General features: G+C 37.8%; 1 long non-coding RNA gene across 4 annotated transcripts; it reads left to right on the forward strand.

Moving 5' to 3' along the window:
- Window positions 1–423: 423 nt before the first annotated feature.
- Window positions 424–18,948, forward strand: LOC127098574 (uncharacterized). 4 transcript variants are annotated; one of them, XR_007793383.1, is made up of 6 exons: window positions 424–525; window positions 611–924; window positions 1,164–1,317; window positions 13,036–13,168; window positions 13,261–13,576; window positions 18,524–18,948. It is a non-coding gene; the product is annotated as an uncharacterized LOC127098574 (long non-coding RNA). The 4 variants fall into 4 exon arrangements; XR_007793381.1 differs by lacking the exon at window positions 18,524–18,948 and adding an exon at window positions 13,945–14,349 and having other exon boundaries at window positions 607–924; XR_007793380.1 differs by lacking the exon at window positions 18,524–18,948 and adding an exon at window positions 13,945–14,349.
- Window positions 18,949–21,436: the final 2,488 nt, after the last annotated feature.

Genomic DNA, 21,436 nt, shown 5'->3' on the forward strand with positions numbered 1-21,436 from the left:
CTTCCCTTCCCCTCTTCAAACGCTGGTTTTCTTGTATTTTAGGATTAGGTTTTTTGATTTGCTTTCAAGTTTCAATTCCGCCTCTCCAATTTTCGTTCTCTCACTCACTATTTATCCCTCACGAATTAGGGTTTTCAGGTTTGGTCTGGTGGAGTTCAAAAGGGGAAATTTCCAGAAGCGCTTTTCGTGCTCAGAATCGAGCTTGTCCTATTTGATGCTAGATTTGGAACAGGTAATCTGAGCTCAAATTTTCTTCTTCATTTTTGTCTTAATTCCAATTTGGGAATTTTCCGGATTTTTAACGCTTGGGAATTTCAAATTTCTTACTGCAGTGAAACTTTGGGGTAGTGGATGAGGTTGAGGCTTTGCCTGGGAATTTCAAATTTCTTACTGCAGTGAAACTTTGGGGTAGTGGATGAGGTTGAGGCTTTGCCTGGACAGAAGTTACAGAAGATGATGGACCCCGCGTGTCCTTTGCTTGTGATTTCCGCAAGGTACCAACCTGAACATTGGGACGAGTTGCAGGTGTGGAATCTTTAATATATTGACTTTGCGGACCACCCAAATGTTGAAATGTTTTAAGAGTTTGTTGACAATCTTGCTCAGCCAGATTTCGCACTGAAGGAGCGTGATGTGTTGTTACTGGCACGGATGGAGACTGTTGTTGCAAAGGTGACTGCTCAGAAGGGGATTCGGCACCTTCAGAATCAAATTGTTGTTGTCCCATAACTTTGGCTGATCCTATTGTTGAATGCGGCATAGAAGACTGATTTCTCATCCTTGCAGCCAAAGAGTTTGAATTCTTGGGTAAGCCACTAGGAGCTGAAACAAATGTTTCTGAATGACCTGACTTCATATTGAACTCGACACTTGGGAGTTGCTTCTGCAACCCCCATGATAATGATGAATGGCCCCCTGATGATGGTAGTTGTTTCTTAACAGTAGATATTTCTTTATCAACTTTACTTGCCTTCTTGGTTTTAATTCTGTGTTTTGATTTCGGCTTTAAATAGCAAGCTTCATGGCCTTATGTGAAGGTTTCCTTTGCCATCTTAAAATTCCATCTGAGCTCTGGCTTTGTGACCGAGTTTTAATTTCACACAGAGTCCGTGCAGCAGCTAATACTGTCTCATCATTTCCTTTTGTATCAACTTGGCCTCCAGATTTTGTGTTAACCTGAAAATCTTTAGAACATGATACAAATGACGGAGAATCCAACCGACGGAAAGGAAGACTATCACAAAAAGATTGAATAAGTTTGCTGTCTGAGTTTCCAGATGAAGGAACAAGGCTCTCATCATAACTGAATGAATCGAGGTCTGTGCACGAACTGCGATCAATATCTGTAAAGCTAGCTATGAGACCTATCCTTGCCCATTTACCTCGGCACGTACTTCTACTTGTTGATAACTTAGCTGTGTTGTGCTATGACAGGTACTAATGGATGCAGGACTAATCCATGGCCATTTCCTGCAGGATAATGATGGTGTGATGCTGTTGCAAAGCAAGATGACATAAGCTGCGACAACAATAGTGGTTAAACTGTCATGGAGTTCCTTGACCAACGGTTAGGGAATTGGTTAGCTAGTTATGAATTTTGTTAATTTGTGGCTTTTGGTTTATGGTTGATTATACTTTTGTAACACGTTTCCGCTGCAGGTTTGAGGTCTGTTAAATGACCGGATTGCGGATTGGTTCAGGTCGGAGAGGCAGATACCTTGGCGCCAAGAAGCTTCCCAAATCAGGCCCGTGACAGATAGGTAGAGCATGCAATGCTTAGAAGCCGTGATGCAGTTGCAAAGAATGCGTAATAGGTCAAGGGTTGCATTTGAAAACATTAAGAAATCCTTTCCAAAACCTCGTCTGCTGCCGCATCAAAATTCCAATTGAGGGAGTTGGACTGAACTTACGCATCAAGATTCAAACAGAAGAGAAGTTCACTGAACCGCTGTTGACAGGATTCGGCAATTGCAGGGTAACTTCAATTTCTGTTTTTTCTCTAAAACATGCTCCAAAATTTTCTCTAATTTTCTCTTGCGAGTTTGACGGTTTCATTAGGCGAACTGGTTGCTGCAACAGCAACAGCAGCTTGAGGTTGGATATTTTCTTGATTGTCGTAGTGAATCTTTGTAGGTTTTGAACGGAGGTTGAGTTGTGAACTGTTTAGAAATTCAATTGTTCATTCGGTTAGAAGTTGAGAAGTGGTTTGATGAACATTTATGCTAGCACAATACTAGGCTTCTAAATTCACTGCGAATTAACTTCTTTGAACATATGACTTTCTTCTGCTTGAATCTCATGGCAATGTGCTAATGCGTGGTTGTGGCTTGGTTGGTTTTGTAGGTTGGTGGAAGTGAACCTGACATGGGCAATGCTACTTGTGAATGAAGGAATCATGATGGAAGCAAGCTAACATGCATCTTGGAGGATAAATCATGACTCATGGGGAATTCTTTTGGACATTCCATTTGCTTGTTTTTTTTGTTGGATGATGGATTATCATCATGTTGTTGTTGGATTCTTTTTTTGGAATGAATTATTGGAATGCTTGAATTTAGATTCTTGATGGAGTTTTGATTGTTCATTAAGATTGTATTTGTAGGATTTATGTAATATGATGAACTTGTAAGAAAATGTTGTGAAATGCAATTTGGAACATGACTTTGTAATTTATGGAAATGTTGTAATGCTTGTGTAATGTCATGGTTTTATGATTTATGCGCTTTGAGCGCAAATGTATTTTGGAAATTGGAATGAAATTGGCAAATGCAATGGTTATTGAATGTAATTGGACATGAAAATGTATGTATGAAAATGAGTTTGGAAATGTTTGGAAGCTAAATGTTATGAAATGTGTGTATGTATTATTTTGATTTGAAATGAACTATGGATGGAAAATGGATTATGTTTGGTTATAAAATGGATATGGATTTTTTTAGAAATGATCCAAGACGGATCTAAATGTCAATCAAAAATAAAAAAAGCCAAATAAAACCAATTAAAACCAAATTAATCTATAATTTGTTGAAATTACTTTGATGTCAAATTCTAACATTTATTTGGAAATTAAAAAATCAATTAGAATTTGAATCATTAGTAAAAACACAATTAAGATTAAATTGAAATTTAGAATTAGACTTAATTTGAAATTAAAATTGAAAAAATAAAAAAGAGTCAAATATTTAGAACCATTTCATAATCAAAACACCATGATAAAGAAAAATTAAATAATGACCAATGTTTATGAAAAGATATGGATTTGGGAATGAATGCATGCAAATGAACTTTAGGCCAAGTGCCAAATAAAAAATGAAAAAAATGGAAATAATTCAGGATCAAAATCGGGGTATGACAGTTGCCCCTATTTAAGTATCTTCAACTAGAGAATATGAAGCAGGACTCTCTTCATATGATCATAGTGGGAGATGGTTAAATACTAAGAAGACCCGGATTTTGATCCTGAATCCCTATGACATGATGTGATGTGATATGATATGATATGATATGATATGCATGGATGCGTGATATGATATGATATGCATGGATGCATGATTCTTTTTTTTTAATTTTTATCTGCTAGGGATATGGTGGACCCTTAACAGGAGATGCCACTAGACAGACCAATCTGTGGGGAATGTTGATGGTCCACAGGAAGACAGACAAATGGTAAGAAACAACTCGTTGGGGAAGACAAGCCCTGTTGGAGAGTCAAACACACACTGGGGAGTAATCGAAGTGGAATTTGATAAGCAGCATTCAGAGTACAAGAGATTTCGGTAATAAGTTCACATATAACTTACTAGACCCGAATAAGAAAGAAAATGTCACAACAGGTTCAGACACAACAAACAGGTTCATATATGACCTGACAATGCTGGGGAATAATCATGGAGAATAACTCTTCAGAACAGGTTCATATATGACCTGACACCGGAATAAAGCTCAACAACAGGTTCATATATGACCTGAATAGTATTGAACAAACCTAGGAAAAAATCTTCAGAACAGGTTCATGTATGACTTGACACCGGAATAAAGCTCAGCAACAGGTTCATACATGACCTGAATAGTATTGAACAAACATAGGGAAAAATCTTCAGAACAGGTTCATGTATGACCTGACACCGGAATAAAGCTCAACAACAGGTTCATACATGACCTGAATAGTATTGAACAAACATAGGGAAAAAATCTTCAGAACAGGTTCATGTATGACCTGACACCGGAATAAAGCTCAACAACAGGTTCATATATGCCCTGAATGGTATTGAACAAACATAGGGAAAAAATCTTCAAAACAGGTTCAAGTATGACCTGACACCGGAATAAAGCTCAACAACAGGTTCATATATGACCTGAATAGTATTGAACAAACAGAGAAAGAATCTTCAGAACAGGTTCATGTATGACCTGACACCGGAATAAAGCTCAACAACAGGTTCATATATGACCTGAATAGTATTGAACAAACAGAGAAAGAATCTTCAGAACAGGTTCATGTATGACCTGACACCGGAATAAAGCTCAACAACAGGTTCATATATGACCTGAATAGTATTGAACAAACAGAGAAAGAATCTTCAGAACAGGTTCATGTATGACCTGACACCGGAATAAAGCTCAACAACAGGTTCATATATGACCTGAATAGTATTGAACAAACATAGGGAAAAATCTTCAGAACAGGTTCATGTATGACCTGACACCGGAATAAAGCTCAACAACAGGTTCATACATGACCTGAATAGTATTGAACAAAAGGAAAAAACTTCAGAACAGGTTCAAGTATGACCTGACACCGGAATAAAGCTCAACAATAGGTTCATATATGACCTGAATGGTATTTAACAAAAACTGGATTTGAAAATGACTGCGAAAACCGGATGTTGGTTTAAGAGCACCAAATACAAACTGGAATCAAAGGTCAAAGGATCATAGGATCGACAACAAGACCTGAGTCAATGCAAAATGAGCACGAAGTACATTTCGACTATGCATGATTTGAATTTCCTTTTATGCATGATATATGAATGATCATGATTATGAGAATGCTGACACTGGGCAGACTAGGAGTTTGTAAAGGCTTTTTATGGAAGCTCATGATTCCTCAACACCGAGAACTCAACCGAATATTTTATGATAGATGTTGTCAAGGGAGGATTCTATCCAGTTTGATGGCCATAACTTAGCCAATGGATCCTTTTGGAGGATTAATGAATCGTGCTGCATAATTCGGGCACTCGTCTTAAAACTCAATAGTTGTTGACGTATGACAGAATTTGTTTGAACAGTTTGAAGGCATGAAGAAAGAGGTTTTGCCCCTCTGTGGCTCATCTTGCCCCAGTTTGTTGGGATTTTGGCAATGTTAACCTTGAAAGTGGGTTTGGAAACAACTTTCCATGAGACTACCTCGAGATGGCTTGCCCCGAGTGTTTGAAACTTATAATGGTCCGAACTTGACTAACCAAATGCTGGAATGGTAGACTCTTGATTGATTGTCCTTTGGATAGCTGGACTCATTGAGCTCTGAGGTGGCTTGCCCCGGTCTAAGTCTTGAAGCAAATTACTCTTGGCGAGATGACCCTTAGGGTGATTAGCTCAAATTAACTGATGCTCAAAGTGGTTTGCCCCTGACTATACTTCTTTCACTTTATCAAGTTCCTCAACTGTATTTGGAATTTCTTGATGCTAAGTGTTGACTTGCAAATAAGATTGTTCATTCAAAAATGGTAATTTTAATGCAGTGTTTATGCAAAAATTTGAAATCAAAATTTATTGATATGAACGGGTGAAATACAGTGAACGAGTCGTTGATCAAGTCATTCACAGTATGCAAGTTGGCGCCATCAAATGATTTACAAAAATCGTTTGGAGTCAAGTTAACACAAACTTGTTATAGTATGCTTTCAAAATAAACCGTGCCTCAATTAGGTCTTTTAAGGGTTGTAACGTGGTCTGGTTCACGGTTTTTTTGAAACAAAAGGATATAAGGCTCAAAATTTATTTTTACCCACCCCTTCTTCTGGATGATCTCCAGTTCCTACGTTCAGTTAATTCGATACACGCATTCGACTTCCAAGAGGGTTCGAAGGTGTGGCAGACACCTTATTTTTTTGTTTTGTTGAGGATTTTGGTGACCTCTTTTGATTGATTTTCTTTATCCCTAATTTTGCCTGGACCGCTTCTCTGAAGCTTTTGGTCCATCGGGATGCCCTAGCTTTTGCCTAAGTCATTTTGTGGTATTTGACCTAGTGGGCCTTTTTTATTTTTTTCAAAGGTGTTGACTGCCACATTATTGGTGGATGAGGATCAACCAACACTAATTTTAGCTTTTCTTAACTTCTTCGACACTTCAACATGTGCGCGAAGGATAACATGTGGTTGAACCTAATTGGAGGGTGTTCATATGGACGATTTTGTTTTGAAAGACCGGATGCACGATCAAACTATCTGAACATAACTACCCTGCCCCAGGTTAAGATTAAGGGTTTTAGATCCGAAATAAACACCAACTTCTAGGCTCAAAGTGGTTGACTAGGGATTAACTCCTTATCTCTTCAGTGTTTGGGGATTTGAAACAATGCCTTACATCATCGACAAGGTTTTCTTCAAAAGCATACCACAACAATTTCAGGTGTTTTGTTTTCATCATCCTCCTTCCAATTCTTGTTAACACAACGATTTGATAAACAAAAGTGAATGAGAGGAGTATTTTGTTTTTGCTTTTTTAACATAAATGAAAAACGAGTGAATACGAATGGATTAATTCAAAAGATGCATAAACATTTCATTAATCTTACCAATTCAAATAAAACAACAATGTTTAAAAGCAATTAACAATCAACATGCGAGGAAACTACAAAAGAAATGCTGAGACAGCCAAATGATTGCCAGCTTTAGGGAATTGACTTCTTCAAACTTGAAGGTTGGGATCAACAAACTTTTTGACATTGGCATGATGATCTTCAAATTCTTTTCCTTCAATCTCATTGTTGAACGCAACCCTCTTGGATCCACTACTCACTTCTCCTTTTCTTTCATTGGTATGGGTCGTGACATTGGAAATCCAAGACGGTATCTCAATGCTCTTACCAGGAAACAATGATAGCTCATTAGCCACATCCCTGACATCTTCCTTGTGGAACAAAATCTTGAGGGGTTTCAAGGGTCCTTTCCCTTTCTCATTGCCTGGCTCAGAAATCAAGGTATATGTACCTGAGCCTTCCTCCTTGAGTGTTACTGACCCTATGTCAATCAATCCTTGCAGCTTGAGCTTAAAACTCTTGCATTCCTCGATGGAGTGCCCCATTGTTCCGGTATGGTAGCCGCACTTGATCTTCGGGTGATCTTCTTCAAAAACTAAGCTCTTTTTGTTAATCAACCCTCGCACCAAGGCTTTCAGCGCTAGGCAAGAATCCAAGTCATGTCCCAATGCTCCTTTATGGAATTCACATGTTGCATTTGGATTGTACCATGACAAGTATGGTGATACAGGTGTGAGAGCTTGAGGGGTCACCAAAGCATTTTGGATCAGTTGCGGGTAGAGCTTGCTATATGGCACCGGAATCGAGTCATTGTGATCCTTGTTCCCCTTGTTCTGATTCTGATTTTTATTTTGAACCTGGCTTTGGTGATTTTGAGGAGGAATAGCCAGAGGATGTTGATGATGACGTCTTAAGGGAGGTCCATATACTGGTAAATGAGGAGTTGCCACATAGAATTTCCCTTTACTTGGGGTAACACCAGATGGATGTGGAGTAGTAGCTCTCTTTGTTGCAGTAGTGTATATTGGGTGACCCTCTTTTCTCAACAAGACTTGCAGGGTTTCCAAGACCCATCTCATTTGGCTCTTCAAAAGATTAAGTTCCCCCTTCAGTGCTTCTTGGCTTTTCCTTAGCTCGTCCATCATCTCCTGACACATGGTTCTTTGTTCTAAACGCGTGTTGAGAATCACTTTGCTTCACGGACAAAGGATGGATGAGTTTTTTTTTTATTTTTTCTGGAAAATGACACGCGTTATGATTAGATGCAGATGCAATGAAATGTGAATGAATGCAATGCAAGCCATGCATATTTGCTTTTTCTTCAATACACGGGTTCAAAAGTCCGAGGTACTGATAAATTTGATTGCTTTTCCAAAACGGGGTTCTCACCGGGTATGATCTAGGGCTTTGTTACAAAGGATCCCCAGAGTCATTGATTCACAAGAATGTTTGACGCGGGAAATACTTTCCGGTCGTCAACTCCATCAAGGGAATCTATTCTGGGTGAGGTTCTCGTACCGACCCTTACGAAGTATTCACCTCGGGAGTCCGTACTACGCAACCATCGACTGGGTTCTAGACAGGATACTCAGAGTCATGGATTCAAAAGACTGTTTGACGCTTACGGAAAATACTTTCCGGTCATCAACTCCATCTGGAGAATCTATTCTGAGCGAGGTTCTCGTATCGATCCTTACGAGGTATCCACCTCGGGAATCCATACTACGCAACCATCATTTCTAGTTGGCCAAAGGTTCAATGTTCTAAAAGGTCCTTAGAGTCATGGACCCTTTTGAAACATCGGCGCTTACGAGGTATACACCTCGGGCGACAATATTTGCAAAAGAATTTACTCTAAGTGAGGTTCTCGTACCGACTCTTACGAAGTATTCACCTCGGGAGTCCGTACTACTCAACCATCGTCCTATCTTATGTTATTTTTTCACTCTAGACTCGGGTGTAGAGTCTTTCTCACATGGTTTGCAATCAAATACCCAAGTACCAACAATCACAATAGAACCAATATACAACAAATATCAATATAACAATAAAGATATTAAAAGCAATAAATAAAGGAAAAGCCATAAAATTAAACAAACAAAGGCACACAAACGTCCTAACTAGGCTTGACTCGCTTAGAATTTATCACTCCCCAGCAGAGTCGCCATCTGTCGCACCTCGAAAAAATGGGGATACGACTTCAAAGCGAAGCGCGATCGCACGCTCGCAATGATGGACTGAACAGAGTCGTCACCGAACTTTATTTATTCCTAAAAAGGAAAGGGGAAATATCGATAAAACCCAAGACAAAAGAAAGGATAAGATATGGTCATCGCAACCAATATCAGGGTTCGGGAGTCGATTACGCAAGGGGAAGGTATTAGCACCCCTCACGTCCGTTGTACTCAACGGGAACCATTAGGTCAGTTGTGTGCGTTAATGTTAGTTGAAATGTTAGGCTTTCCGAATTATTAGGTGGGAAAGAAAGAAATGATGAGAAGAGAATATTTTTGGATTTTTTAACGAAGGACTAAACCTAAGTTTTTTATTAGTGGGCCTGACAAGATTTACAAATCCTGCTCCTACGTATCTCAAAAGAGAAATCAAGGCTTACGTAGTTCTGGGTAGCAAAATGTTTGTTTGTTGGTCGATTTTAGCGAAAGTCATACTGTATTAATCGACAAAAACATTATTTTACCCAAAACAGATGAGGAGTGAACGCATACCACACATCGAACGGATTTACAAATCTACATTCGGAAAAGCGTCATTTATCTCTACTCAACAATCGTGGCCGAAACATTATTTTGTATCTCTTAAGACAATATATCTTTCATTTTAAAAGGTTTTTTATTAGTTGCACGGCGGCGAGAAAAGAGTTTGATCGGTTGGATGTATTTTGAGTGATGGCGAGAACTTGGATGAGCGAGATATACATCTCGAATCCTAGCCTCAGGAGTGCATGATATACACCATGTTCCATTTCCATCTTTATTAAAAAAAGTTAAGATAGGAATTAAGTATTTTGGAATTTGATTGAGAAAGGGTTTGAAGAAACCGCATTGACAATTTTAGACGATGGCGAGAGTTAAGATTGGCGAGGCATACGTCTCGAATCTTAACCTCAGGAGTGCATGGTATACACCATGTTCCATTTCCACCTTTATTGAAAAAGTGTTAAATAAGATTTAGGTATCTTAGATTTGATTGAGAAAGGGTTTGACGAAACCACATTGACAATTTTAGACGATGGCGAGAGTTAAGATTGGCGAGGCATACGTCTCGAATCTTAACCTCAGGAGTGCATGGTATACACCATGTTCCATTTCCACCTTTATTGAGAAAGTGTTTAAATAAGAATTAGGTATTTTGAGTTTTGTTGTGAAAATGACTTGACCTAGATCAAGTATTGATGGACGTTTAAGAGAAATTTGGATAAGTGTTTGAGAGAGCAAAGTGAATGAATTTGGATGATGGCGAGAGCTAGGATTGGCGAGATATACATCTGGAATCCTAGTCTCAGGAGTGCGCGGTATACACCACGTTCCATTTCCATCTTATTGAAAAGGTCTTAACTATGAATTAATATTTTTTGAGTTTTTATGAAAAATTGCTTGATGTTGAATCAAGCGTTTGATGAAAGTTTGAATGAAATGGAATAGAATAGGAGGGAAAAATGGATTGGTTTGTTTATTGAGAAAATACTCGACGTTGGATCGAGTCATATTTTTGTATTTTTGGAAATGGTTAATTTTACTCTTGTGTTAGTATCTAACTAAACAGTCAAAACAAATATAGAAATAAAATAGTACAAAATTATATACACGTTGGGGAAGTGGGGTACATTTTGTCAAATGGGAATTCAAAAATCATGAAATAATTAAATCGGGCCCAAACAAACAAAATGATGCGAAATATGAGTGTAAGTGCAAGAGAACCGGCTCATTGTAAGAAAGCCCAAGAGTAAGCTATGTGAGGTTGATGGCGATGCTTAAAAAGCAATCGACTTACAAGGGTGTGGAAATTGGCTCGACATTGAATCGAGAAAAATATGATTTTTACAGTTTTAAAATGGTTTTGAATGAATGATGAAATTAAAAGAAAGCAGATCAACCATGAGTATAGTAAAAACATAAACATAAAATAAAATGCTAAAAGAAAATAAAATGCTAAAAGAAGATAAAATGCTAAAAGAAATAAAATGCGCAATACGGGTATCAAACCCACTACACTAAAGACCATAGAAACCATCCCCTCTCCACTAGACCATTTATCATTAGTTGTCATCTAGATAACAGCTTAAACATATAAACCAGACTAGATCGGAATAAAAACAAAAAAGGAACTAAAATAACAATAATGAAGGTCTGTTGGTTTACCAACAAAAAAACCCAGCCGCCTGGCTGTTGGGTTTCTCAAAAGCATATGAATTGAAAATGAAAAAAAATATTTATTAAACTTGGGAAGTTAAAAATGAAAACTTAGGAAGTTTAAAAACATAAAAATTTTTATGGTTTCAATGCTTATCTCTGTTTAAAAATAAATTAAAAAAAGAAAAAAAGAAATGGAAACCAAAAACAGCCCATCGTCCTCGTTCTCTCCCAAACGCGTACCCGCTCTCAATCTCTCTTCTCTCAATCTCCCGACGCTCTCAATGAAATCGCTCCCTCATCGCTCTCTCAATCTCCAATCTCACTCAATCGCTCACTTAATCTTGCGTTCAACCCTCTCCCTCGCGTTCAACCCCCTCTCTCTCAAACTTCACTCTACATGCAAACAGAGGCAAAGGTGGTTGAAAAGGCTCACCTTCGACGGTGACGGCGAGCTCAGGTAATGCTTGAATCTTCCCTTCCCCTCTTCAAACGCTGGTTTTCTTGTATTTTAGGATTAGGTTTTTTGATTTGCTTTCAAGTTTCAATTCCGCCTCTCCAATTTTCGTTCTCTCACTCACTATTTATCCCTCACGAATTAGGGTTTTCAGGTTTGGTCTGGTGGAGTTCAAAAGGGGAAATTTCCAGAAGCGCTTTTCGTGCTCAGAATCGAGCTTGTCCTCTTTGATGCTAGATTTGGAACAGGTAATCTGAGCTCAAATTTTCTTCTTCATTTTTGTCTTAATTCCAATTTGGGAATTTTCTGGATTTTTAACGCTTGGGAATTTCAAATTTCTTACTGCAGTGAAACTTTGGGGTAGTGGATGAGGTTGAGGCTTTGCCTGGGAATTTCAAATTTCTTACTGCAGTGAAACTTTGGGGTAGTGGATGAGGTTGAGGCTTTGCCTGGACAGAAGTTACAGAAGATGATGGACCCCGCGTGTCCTTTGCTTGTGATTTCCGTAAGGTACCAACCTGAACATTGGGACGAGTTGCAGGTGTGGAATCTTTAATATATTGACTTTGCGGACCACCCAAATGTTGAAATGTTTTAAGAGTTTGTTGACAATCTTGCTCAGCCAGATTTCGCACTGAAGGAGCGTGATATGTTGTTACTGGCACGGATGGAGACTGTTGTTGCAAAGGTGACTGCTCAGAAGGGGATTCGGCACCTTCAGAATTTAATTGTTGCTGTCCTATAACTTTGGCCGATCCCATTGTTGAATGCGACATAGAAGACTGATTTCTCATCCTTGCAGCCAAAGAGTTTGAATTCTTGGGTAAGCCACTAGGAGCTGAAACAAATGTTTCTGAATGACCTGACTTCATATTGAACTCGGCACTTGGGAGTTGCTTCTGCAACCCCCATGATAATGATGAATGGCCCCCTGATGATGGTAGTTGTTTCTTAACAGTAGATATTTCTTTATCAACTTTATTTGCCTTCTTGGTTTTAATTCTGTGTTTTGATTTCGGCTTTAAATAGCAAGCTTCATGGCCTTATGTGAAGGTTTCCTTTGCCATCTTCCATCTGAGCTCTGGCTTTGTGACCGAGTTTTAATTTCACACAGAGTCCGTGCAGCAGCTAATACTGTCTCATCATTTCCTTTTGTATCAACTTGGCCTCCAGATTCTGTGTTAACCTGAAAATCTTTAGAACATGATACAAATGACGGAGAATCCAACCGACGGAAAGGAAGACTATCACAAAAAGATTGAATAAGTTTGTTGTCTGAGTTTCCAGATGAAGGAACAAGGCTCTCATCATAACTGAATGAATCGAGGTCTGTGCACGAACTGCGATCAATATCTGTAAAGCTAGCAATGAGACCTATCCTTGCCCATTTACCTCGGCACGTACTTCTACTTGTTGATAACTTAGCTGTGTTGTGCTATGACAGGTACTAATGGATGCAGGACTAATCCATGGCCATTTCCTGCAGGATAATGATGGTGTGATGCTGTTGCAAAGCAAGATGACATAAGCTGCGACAACAATAGTGGTTAAACTGTCATGGAGTTCCTTGACCAACGGTTAGGGAATTGGTTAGCTAGTTATGAATTTTGTTAATTTGTGGCTTTTGGTCGATGGTTGATTATACTTTTGTAACACGTTTCCGCTGCAGGTTTGAGGTCTGTTAAATGACCGGATTGCGGATTGGTTCAGGTCGGAGAGGCAGATACCTTGGCGCCAGGAAGCTTCCCAAATCAGGCCCGTGACAGATAGGTAGAGCATGCAATGCTTAGAAGTCGTGATGCAGTTGCAAAGAATGCGTAATACGCCAAGGGTTGCATTTGAAAACATTGAGAAATCCTTTCCAAAACCTCGTCTGTTGCCGCATCAAAATTCCAATTGAGGGAGTTGGACTGAACTTACGCATCAAGATTCAAACAGAAGAGAAGTTCACTGAACCGTTGTTGACAGGATTCGGCAATTGCAGGGTAACTTCAATTTCTGTTTTTTCTCTAAAACATGCTCCAAAATTTTCTCTAATTTTCTCTTGCGAGTTTGACGGTTTCATTAGGCGAACTGGTTGCTGCAACAGCAACAGCAGCTTGAGGTTGGATATTTTCTTGATTGTCGTAGTGAATCTTTGTAGGTTTTGAACGGAGGTTGAGTTGTGAACTGTTTAGAAATTCAATTGTTCATTCGGTTAGAAGTTGAGAAGTGGTTTGATGAACATTTATGCTAGCACAGTACTAGGCTTCTAAATTCACTGCGAATTAACTTCTTTGAACATATGACTTTCTTCTGCTTGAACCTCATGGCAATGTGCTAATGCGTGGTTGTGGCTTGGTTGGTTTTGTAGGTTGGTGGAAGTGAACCTGACATGGGCAATGCTACTTGTGAATGAAGGAATCATGATGGAAGCAAGCTAACATGCATCTTGGAGGATAAATCATGACTCATGGGGAATTCTTTTGGACATTCCATTTGCTTGTTTTTTTTGTTGGATGATGGATTATCATCATGCTGTTGTTGGATTCTTTTTTTGGAATGAATTATTGGAATGCTTGAATTTAGATTCTTGATGGAGTTTTGATTGTTCATTAAGATTGTATTTGTAGGATTTATGTAATATGATGAACTTGTAAGAAAATGTTGTGAAATGCAATTTGGAACATGACTTTGTAATTTATGGAAATGTTGTAATGCTTGTGTAATGTCATGGTTTTATGATTTATGCGCTTTGAGCGCAAATGTATTTTGGAAATTGGAATGAAATTGGCAAATGCAATGGTTATTGAATGTAATTGGACATGAAAATGTATGTATGAAAATGAGTTTGGAAATGTTTGGAAACTAAATGTTATGAAATGTGTGTATGTATTATTTTGATTTGAAATGAACTATGGATGGAAAATGGATTATGTTTGGTTATAAAATGGATATGGATTTTTTTAGAAATGATCCAAGACGGATCTAAATGTCAATCAAAAATCAAAAAAGCCAAATAAAACCAATTAAAACCAAATTAATCTATAATTTGTTGAAATTACTTTGATGTCAAATTCTAACATTTATTTGGAAATTAAAAAATCAATTAGAATTTGAATCATTAGTAAAAACACAATTAAGATTAAATTGAAATTTAGAATTAGACTTAATTTGAAATTAAAATTGAAAAAATAAAAAAGAGTCAAATATTTAGAACCATTTCATAATCAAAACACCATGATAAAGAAAAATTAATTAATGACCAATGTTTATGAAAAGATATGGATTTGGGAATGAATGCATGCAAATGAACTTTAGGCCAAGTGCCAAATAAAAAATGAAAAAAAATGGAAACAATTCAGGATCAAAATCGGGGTATGACAGTTGCCCCTATTTAAGTATCTTCAACTAGAGAATATGAAGCAGGACTCTCTTCATATGATCATAGTGGGAGATGGTTAAATACTAAGAAGACCCGGATTTTGATCCTGAATCCCTATGACATGATGTGATGTGATATGATATGATATGATATGATATGATATGATATGATATGATATGATATGATATGATATGATATGATATGATATGATATGATATGATATGATATGATATGATATGATATGATATGATATGATATGATATGATATGATATGATATGATATGATATGATATGATATGCATGGATGCGTGATATGATATGATATGCATGGATGCATGATTCTTTTTTTTTAATTTTTATCTGCTAGGGATATGGTGGACCCTTAACAGGAGATGCCACTAGACAGACCAATCTGTGGGGAATGTTGATGGTCCACAGGAAGACAGACAAATGGTAAGAAACAACTCGTTGGGGAAGACAAGCCCTGTTGGAGAGTCAAACACACACTGGGGAGTAATCGAAGTGGAATTTGATAAGCAGCATTCAGAGTACAAGAGATTTCGGTAATAAGTTCACATATAACTTACTAGACCCGAATAAGAAAGAAAATGTCACAACAGGTTCAGACACAACAAACAGGTTCATATATGACCTGACAATGCTGGGGAATAATCATGGAGAATAACTCTTCAGAACAGGTTCATATATGACCTGACACCGGAATAAAGCTCAACAACAGGTTCATATATGACCTGAATAGTATTGAACAAACCTAGGAAAAAATCTTCAGAACAGGTTCATGTATGACTTGACACCGGAATAAAGCTCAGCAACAGGTTCATACATGACCTGAATAGTATTGAACAAACATAGGGAAAAATCTTCAGAACAGGTTCATGTATGACCTGACACCGGAATAAAGCTCAACAACAGGTTCATACATGACCTGAATAGTATTGAACAAACATAGGGAAAAAATCTTCAGAACAGGTTCATGTATGACCTGACACCGGAATAAAGCTCAACAACAGGTTCATATATGCCCTGAATGGTATTGAACAAACATAGGGAAAAAATCTTCAGAACAGGTTCAAGTATGACCTGACACCGGAATAAAGCTCAACAACAGGTTCATATATGACCTGAATAGTATTGAACAAACAGAGAAAGAATCTTCAGAACAGGTTCATGTATGACCTGACACCGGAATAAAGCTCAACAACAGGTTCATATATGACCTGAATAGTATTGAACAAACAGAGAAAGAATCTTCAGAACAGGTTCATGTATGACCTGACACCGGAATAAAGCTCAACAACAGGTTCATATATGACCTGAATAGTATTGAACAAACAGAGAAAGAATCTTCAGAACAGGTTCATGTATGACCTGACACCGGAATAAAGCTCAACAACAGGTTCATATATGACCTGAATAGTATTGAACAAACATAGGGAAAAATCTTCAGAACAGGTTCATGTATGACCTGACACCGGAATAAAGCTCAACAACAGGTTCATACATGACCTGAATAGTATTGAACAAAAGGAAAAAACTTCAGAACAGGTTCAAGTATGACCTGACACCGGAATAAAGCTCAACAATAGGTTCATATATGACCTGAATGGTATTTAACAAAAACTGGATTTGAAAATGACTGTGAAAACCGGATGTTGGTTTAAGAGCACCAAATACAAACTGGAATCAAAGGTCAAAGGATCATAGGATCGACAACAAGACCTGAGTCAATGCAAAATGAGCACGAAGTACATTTCGACTATGCATGATTTGAATTTCCTTTTATGCATGATATATGAATGATCATGATTATGAGAATGCTGACACTGGGCAGACTAGGAGTTTGTAAAGGCTTTTTATGGAAGCTTATGATTCCTCAACACCGAGAACTCAACCGAATATTTTATGATAGATGTTGTCAAGGGAGGATTCTATCCAGTTTGATGGCCACAGCTTAGCCAATGGATCCTTTTGGAGGATTAATGAATCGTGCTGCATAATTCGGGCACTCGTCTTAAAACTCAATACTTGTTGACGTATGACAGAATTTGTTTGAACAGTTTGAAGGCATGAAGAAAGAGGTTTTGCCCCTCTGTGGCTCATCTTGCCCCAGTTTGTTGGGATTTTGGCAATGTTAACCTTGAAAGTGGGTTTGGAAACAACTTTCCATGAGACTACCTCGAGATGGCTTGCCCCGAGTGTTTGAAACTTATAATGGTCCGAACTTGACTAACCAAATGCTGGAATGGTAGACTCTTGATTGATTGTCCTTTGGATAGCTGGACTCATTGAGCTCTGAGGTGGCTTGCCCCGGTCTAAGTCTTGAAGCAAATTACTCTTGGCGAGATGACCCTTAGGGTGATTAGCTCAAATTAACTGATGCTCAAAGTGGTTTGCCCCTGACTTGACTTCTTTCACTTTATCAAGTTCCTCAACTGTATTTGGAATTTCTTGATGCTAAGTGTTGACTTGCAAATAAGATTGTTCATTCAAAAATGGTAATTTTAATGCAGTGTTTATGCAAAAATTTGAAATCAAAATTTATTGATATGAACGGGTGAAATACAGTGAACGAGTCGTTGATCAAGTCATTCACAGTATGCAAGTTGGCGCCATCAAATGATTTACAAAAATCGTTTGGAGTCAAGTTAACACAAACTTGTTATAGTATGCTTTCAAAATAAACCCTGCCTCAATTAGGTCTTTTAAGGGTTGTAACGTGGTCTGGTTCACGGTTTTTTTGAAACAAAAGGATATAAGGCTCAAAATTTATTTTTACCCACCCCTTCTTCTGGATGATCTCCAGTTCCTACGTTCAGTTAATTCGATACACGCATTCGACTTCCAAGAGGGTTCGAAGGTGTGGCAGTCACCTTATTTTTTTGTTTTGTTGAGGATTTTGATGACCTCTTTTGATTGATTTTCTTTATCCCTAATTTTGCCTGGACCGCTTCTCTGAAGCTTTTGGTCCATCGGGATGCCCTAGCTTTTGCCTAAGTCATTTTGTGGTATTTGACCTAGTGGGCCTTTTTTATTTTTTTTAAAGGTGTTGACTGCCACATTATTGGTGGATGAGGATCAACCAACACTAATTTTAGCTTTTCTTAACTTCTTCGACACTTCAACATGTGCGCGAAGAGAAGTTCACTGAACCGCTGTTGACAGGATTCGGCAATTGCAGGGTAACTTCAATTTCTGTTTTTTCTCTAAAACATGCTCCAAAATTTTCTCTAATTTTCTCTTGCGAGTTTGACGGTTTCATTAGGCGAACTGGTTGCTGCAACAGCAACAGCAGCTTGAGGTTGGATATTTTCTTGATTGTCGTAGTGAATCTTTGCAGGTTTTGAACGGAGGTTGAGTTGTGAACTGTTTAGAAATTCAATTGTTCATTCGGTTAGAAGTTGAGAAGTGGTTTGATGAACATTTATGCTAGCACAGTACTAGGCTTCTAAATTCACTGTGAATTAACTTCTTTGAACATATGACTTTCTTCTGCTTGAACCTCATGGCAATGTGCTAATGCGTGGTTGTGGCTTGGTTGGTTTTGTAGGTTGGTGGAAGTGAACCTGACATGGGCAATGCTACTTGTGAATGAAGGAATCATGATGGAAGCAAGCTAACATGCATCTTGGAGGATAAATCATGACTCATGGGGAATTCTTTTGGACATTCCATTTGCTTGTTTTTTTTGTTGGATGATGGATTATCATCATGCTGTTGTTGGATTCTTTTTTTGGAATGAATTATTGGAATGCTTGAATTTAGATTCTTGATGGAGTTTTGATTGTTCATTAAGATTGTATTTGTAGGATTTATGTAATATGATGAACTTGTAAGAAAATGTTGTGAAATGCAATTTGGAACATGACTTTGTAATTTATGGAAATGTTGTAATGCTTGTGTAATGTCATGGTTTTATGATTTATGCGCTTTGAGCGCAAATGTATTTTGGAAATTGGAATGAAATTGGCAAATGCAATGGTTATTGAATGTAATTGGACATGAAAATGTATGTATGAAAATGAGTTTGGAAATGTTTGGAAGCTAAATGTTATGAAATGTGTGTATGTATTATTTTGATTTGAAATGAACTATGGATGGAAAATGGATTATGTTTGGTTATAAAATGGATATGGATTTTTTTAGAAATGATCCAAGACGGATCTAAATGTCAATCAAAAATCAAAAAAGCCAAATAAAACCAATTAAAACCAAATTAATCTATAATTTGTTAAAATTACTTTGATGTCAAATTCTAAATTTATTTGGAAATTAAAAAATCAATTAGAATTTGAATCATTAGTAAAAACACAATTAAGATTAAATTGAAATTTAGAATTAGACTTAATTTGAAATTAAAATTGAAAAAATAAAAAAGAGTCAAATATTTAGAACCATTTCATAATCAAAACACCATGATAAAGAAAAACTAAATAATGACCAATGTTTATGAAAAGATATGGATTTGGGAATGAATGCATGCAAATGAACTTTAGGCCAAGTGCCAAATAAAAAATGAAAAAAAAATGGAAACAATTCAGGATCAAAATCGGGGTATGACAGTAAGAAAAATACTCAGGTCACTTCCTAAGTGATTTGCAATGAAGGTGATTGCCATAGAAGAGTCTCAAGACATCTCCAACATGAGGGTAGATGAACTAATTGGTTCCCTCCAAACCTTTGAGATGGGATTGAATGATGGAACTGAAAAGAAAACCAAGAGCATTGCCTTCATATCCAACACAGAAGAGGAAAACAGTCAAGATATGGATAAAGAATGGGCCAATGAAGTTGCAATGCTGGGGAGACAGTTTAACAGATTGTTAAAAAAAATGGATGTAAGATCCAAGGCAAATGTCAAGAACATCTCATCTGACATCAGCAATGGAAGAAAAGTAAGGTCAGAGGAGAAGCCCAAAGAAGGAAAAGAAGTAAAGTGTTATGAATGTGATGGGTATGGACACATTAGAACAGAATATGGAACCTACCTCAAGAAGCAGAAGATGAGTCTTGCTGCCACCTGGTCAGATGAGAGTGATACAGAGGAGGCTGCGAATCTTGTGACTGCTTTGACAGGAAGATGGGGATCTGATGAAGACTCAAGTGATGGTGAAGTAACCTTTGAGGAATTGGCCTCTACCTACAGAGAGTTGTGTCATAAAAGTGTAGAGCTGAGCAAGTAGGTTTTAAACCAGAAGAAAGAAATAACTCAACTTGAAAATGAGAAGGTAGAATACTTGGAAACCATCTCCAAATTAAAAACAGAAGTTGTGGCTCTGAAGGTCAAGCTAGATGAAAGTCAACAAGTTGAGAGCCAGAAGATAGTACAACTGGAGAAGGAAAAGGCAGAACATGTGGAAACCATCGTCAAGCTAAAAACTGAAGTCATGCTCTTAAACTCAAAACTAGAAGAGACAACCAAGTATGTAAGGATGCTAAACAATGGATCTGACTCCTTAGACAAGATTCTCCAAACTGGACTAATCACAGGAGCCAAATCTGGAATAGGGTACCATAAATCTAAGGCTGAAAGTAGTTACACTGGTTGCAAACCTCAAGCTAAACCTAAATGCAACAATAGTAAGAGCAGTCCTAAGATGTCACATCATATGTCACATCATCAGAAGAGAAAACAGCAGAAAGGCAAACACCAAAGATGGAGATGTCATTACTGTGGGAAATTTGGACACTCAAGGCCCTTCTGCTATAAGCTGTATGGTTACCCTACCCCTGTTCATCAACAGACTCACTATCAACCCAGACCCAAACAGCACGGGCCTATCAACAAGAAGCAATGGGTTCCTAAGACTAATGTTACAAGTCTAATAGCTCACAAAGATGAGTGGTATTTTGATAGTGGATGTTCTAGACACATGACTGGAAACTCAGACTTGATAACTGATCTTCACCCTCATGACTTAAGCTATGTAACCTTTGTTGATGGAGCAAAAGGTGAAATAAAGGGGATAGGCAAGCTTGAGTGTCCTGGAGGTCCTAAACTTGACAATATTCTACTGGTCAAGGGCTTGACTTCAAATCTAATAAGCATCAGTCAGCTAGGGGATCAAGGTCTGAATATCATCTTCACTAAAACTGAATGTCTGATTGTTAACAAAAACAGTGAAGTGATTATGAAAGGAATCAGGACCAAAAACAACTACTACATGTGGAGCTCTCAAATGGATGACCCCTCTAAGATGAGTACAGTTGTGAGAAGAATCTTCAAGGGAAATGAAAAATGGCAGACAAGGATGTTACATAAGAAGCTAAGACCTAACCTCATGGAAGTGAAGGTCATGATGACCCAAACACCTGAAAAAGGGGAACATATGACTGGTGGTATGCAGTCTGAAGTTAGTAAGAGCTTTGCTGGAACTGAGACACAAGGGACTATGTGTGCAAGGAAAATTGAGATAGAAAAGATATCAGATGAAAGCAACAATTCTCAACCAGGTTGGATGAA

Source organism: Lathyrus oleraceus, chromosome 6 (assembly GCF_024323335.1).
Source record: "Lathyrus oleraceus cultivar Zhongwan6 chromosome 6, CAAS_Psat_ZW6_1.0, whole genome shotgun sequence".
In the NCBI taxonomy this organism is placed as follows: Eukaryota; Viridiplantae; Streptophyta; class Magnoliopsida; order Fabales; family Fabaceae; genus Lathyrus; species Lathyrus oleraceus.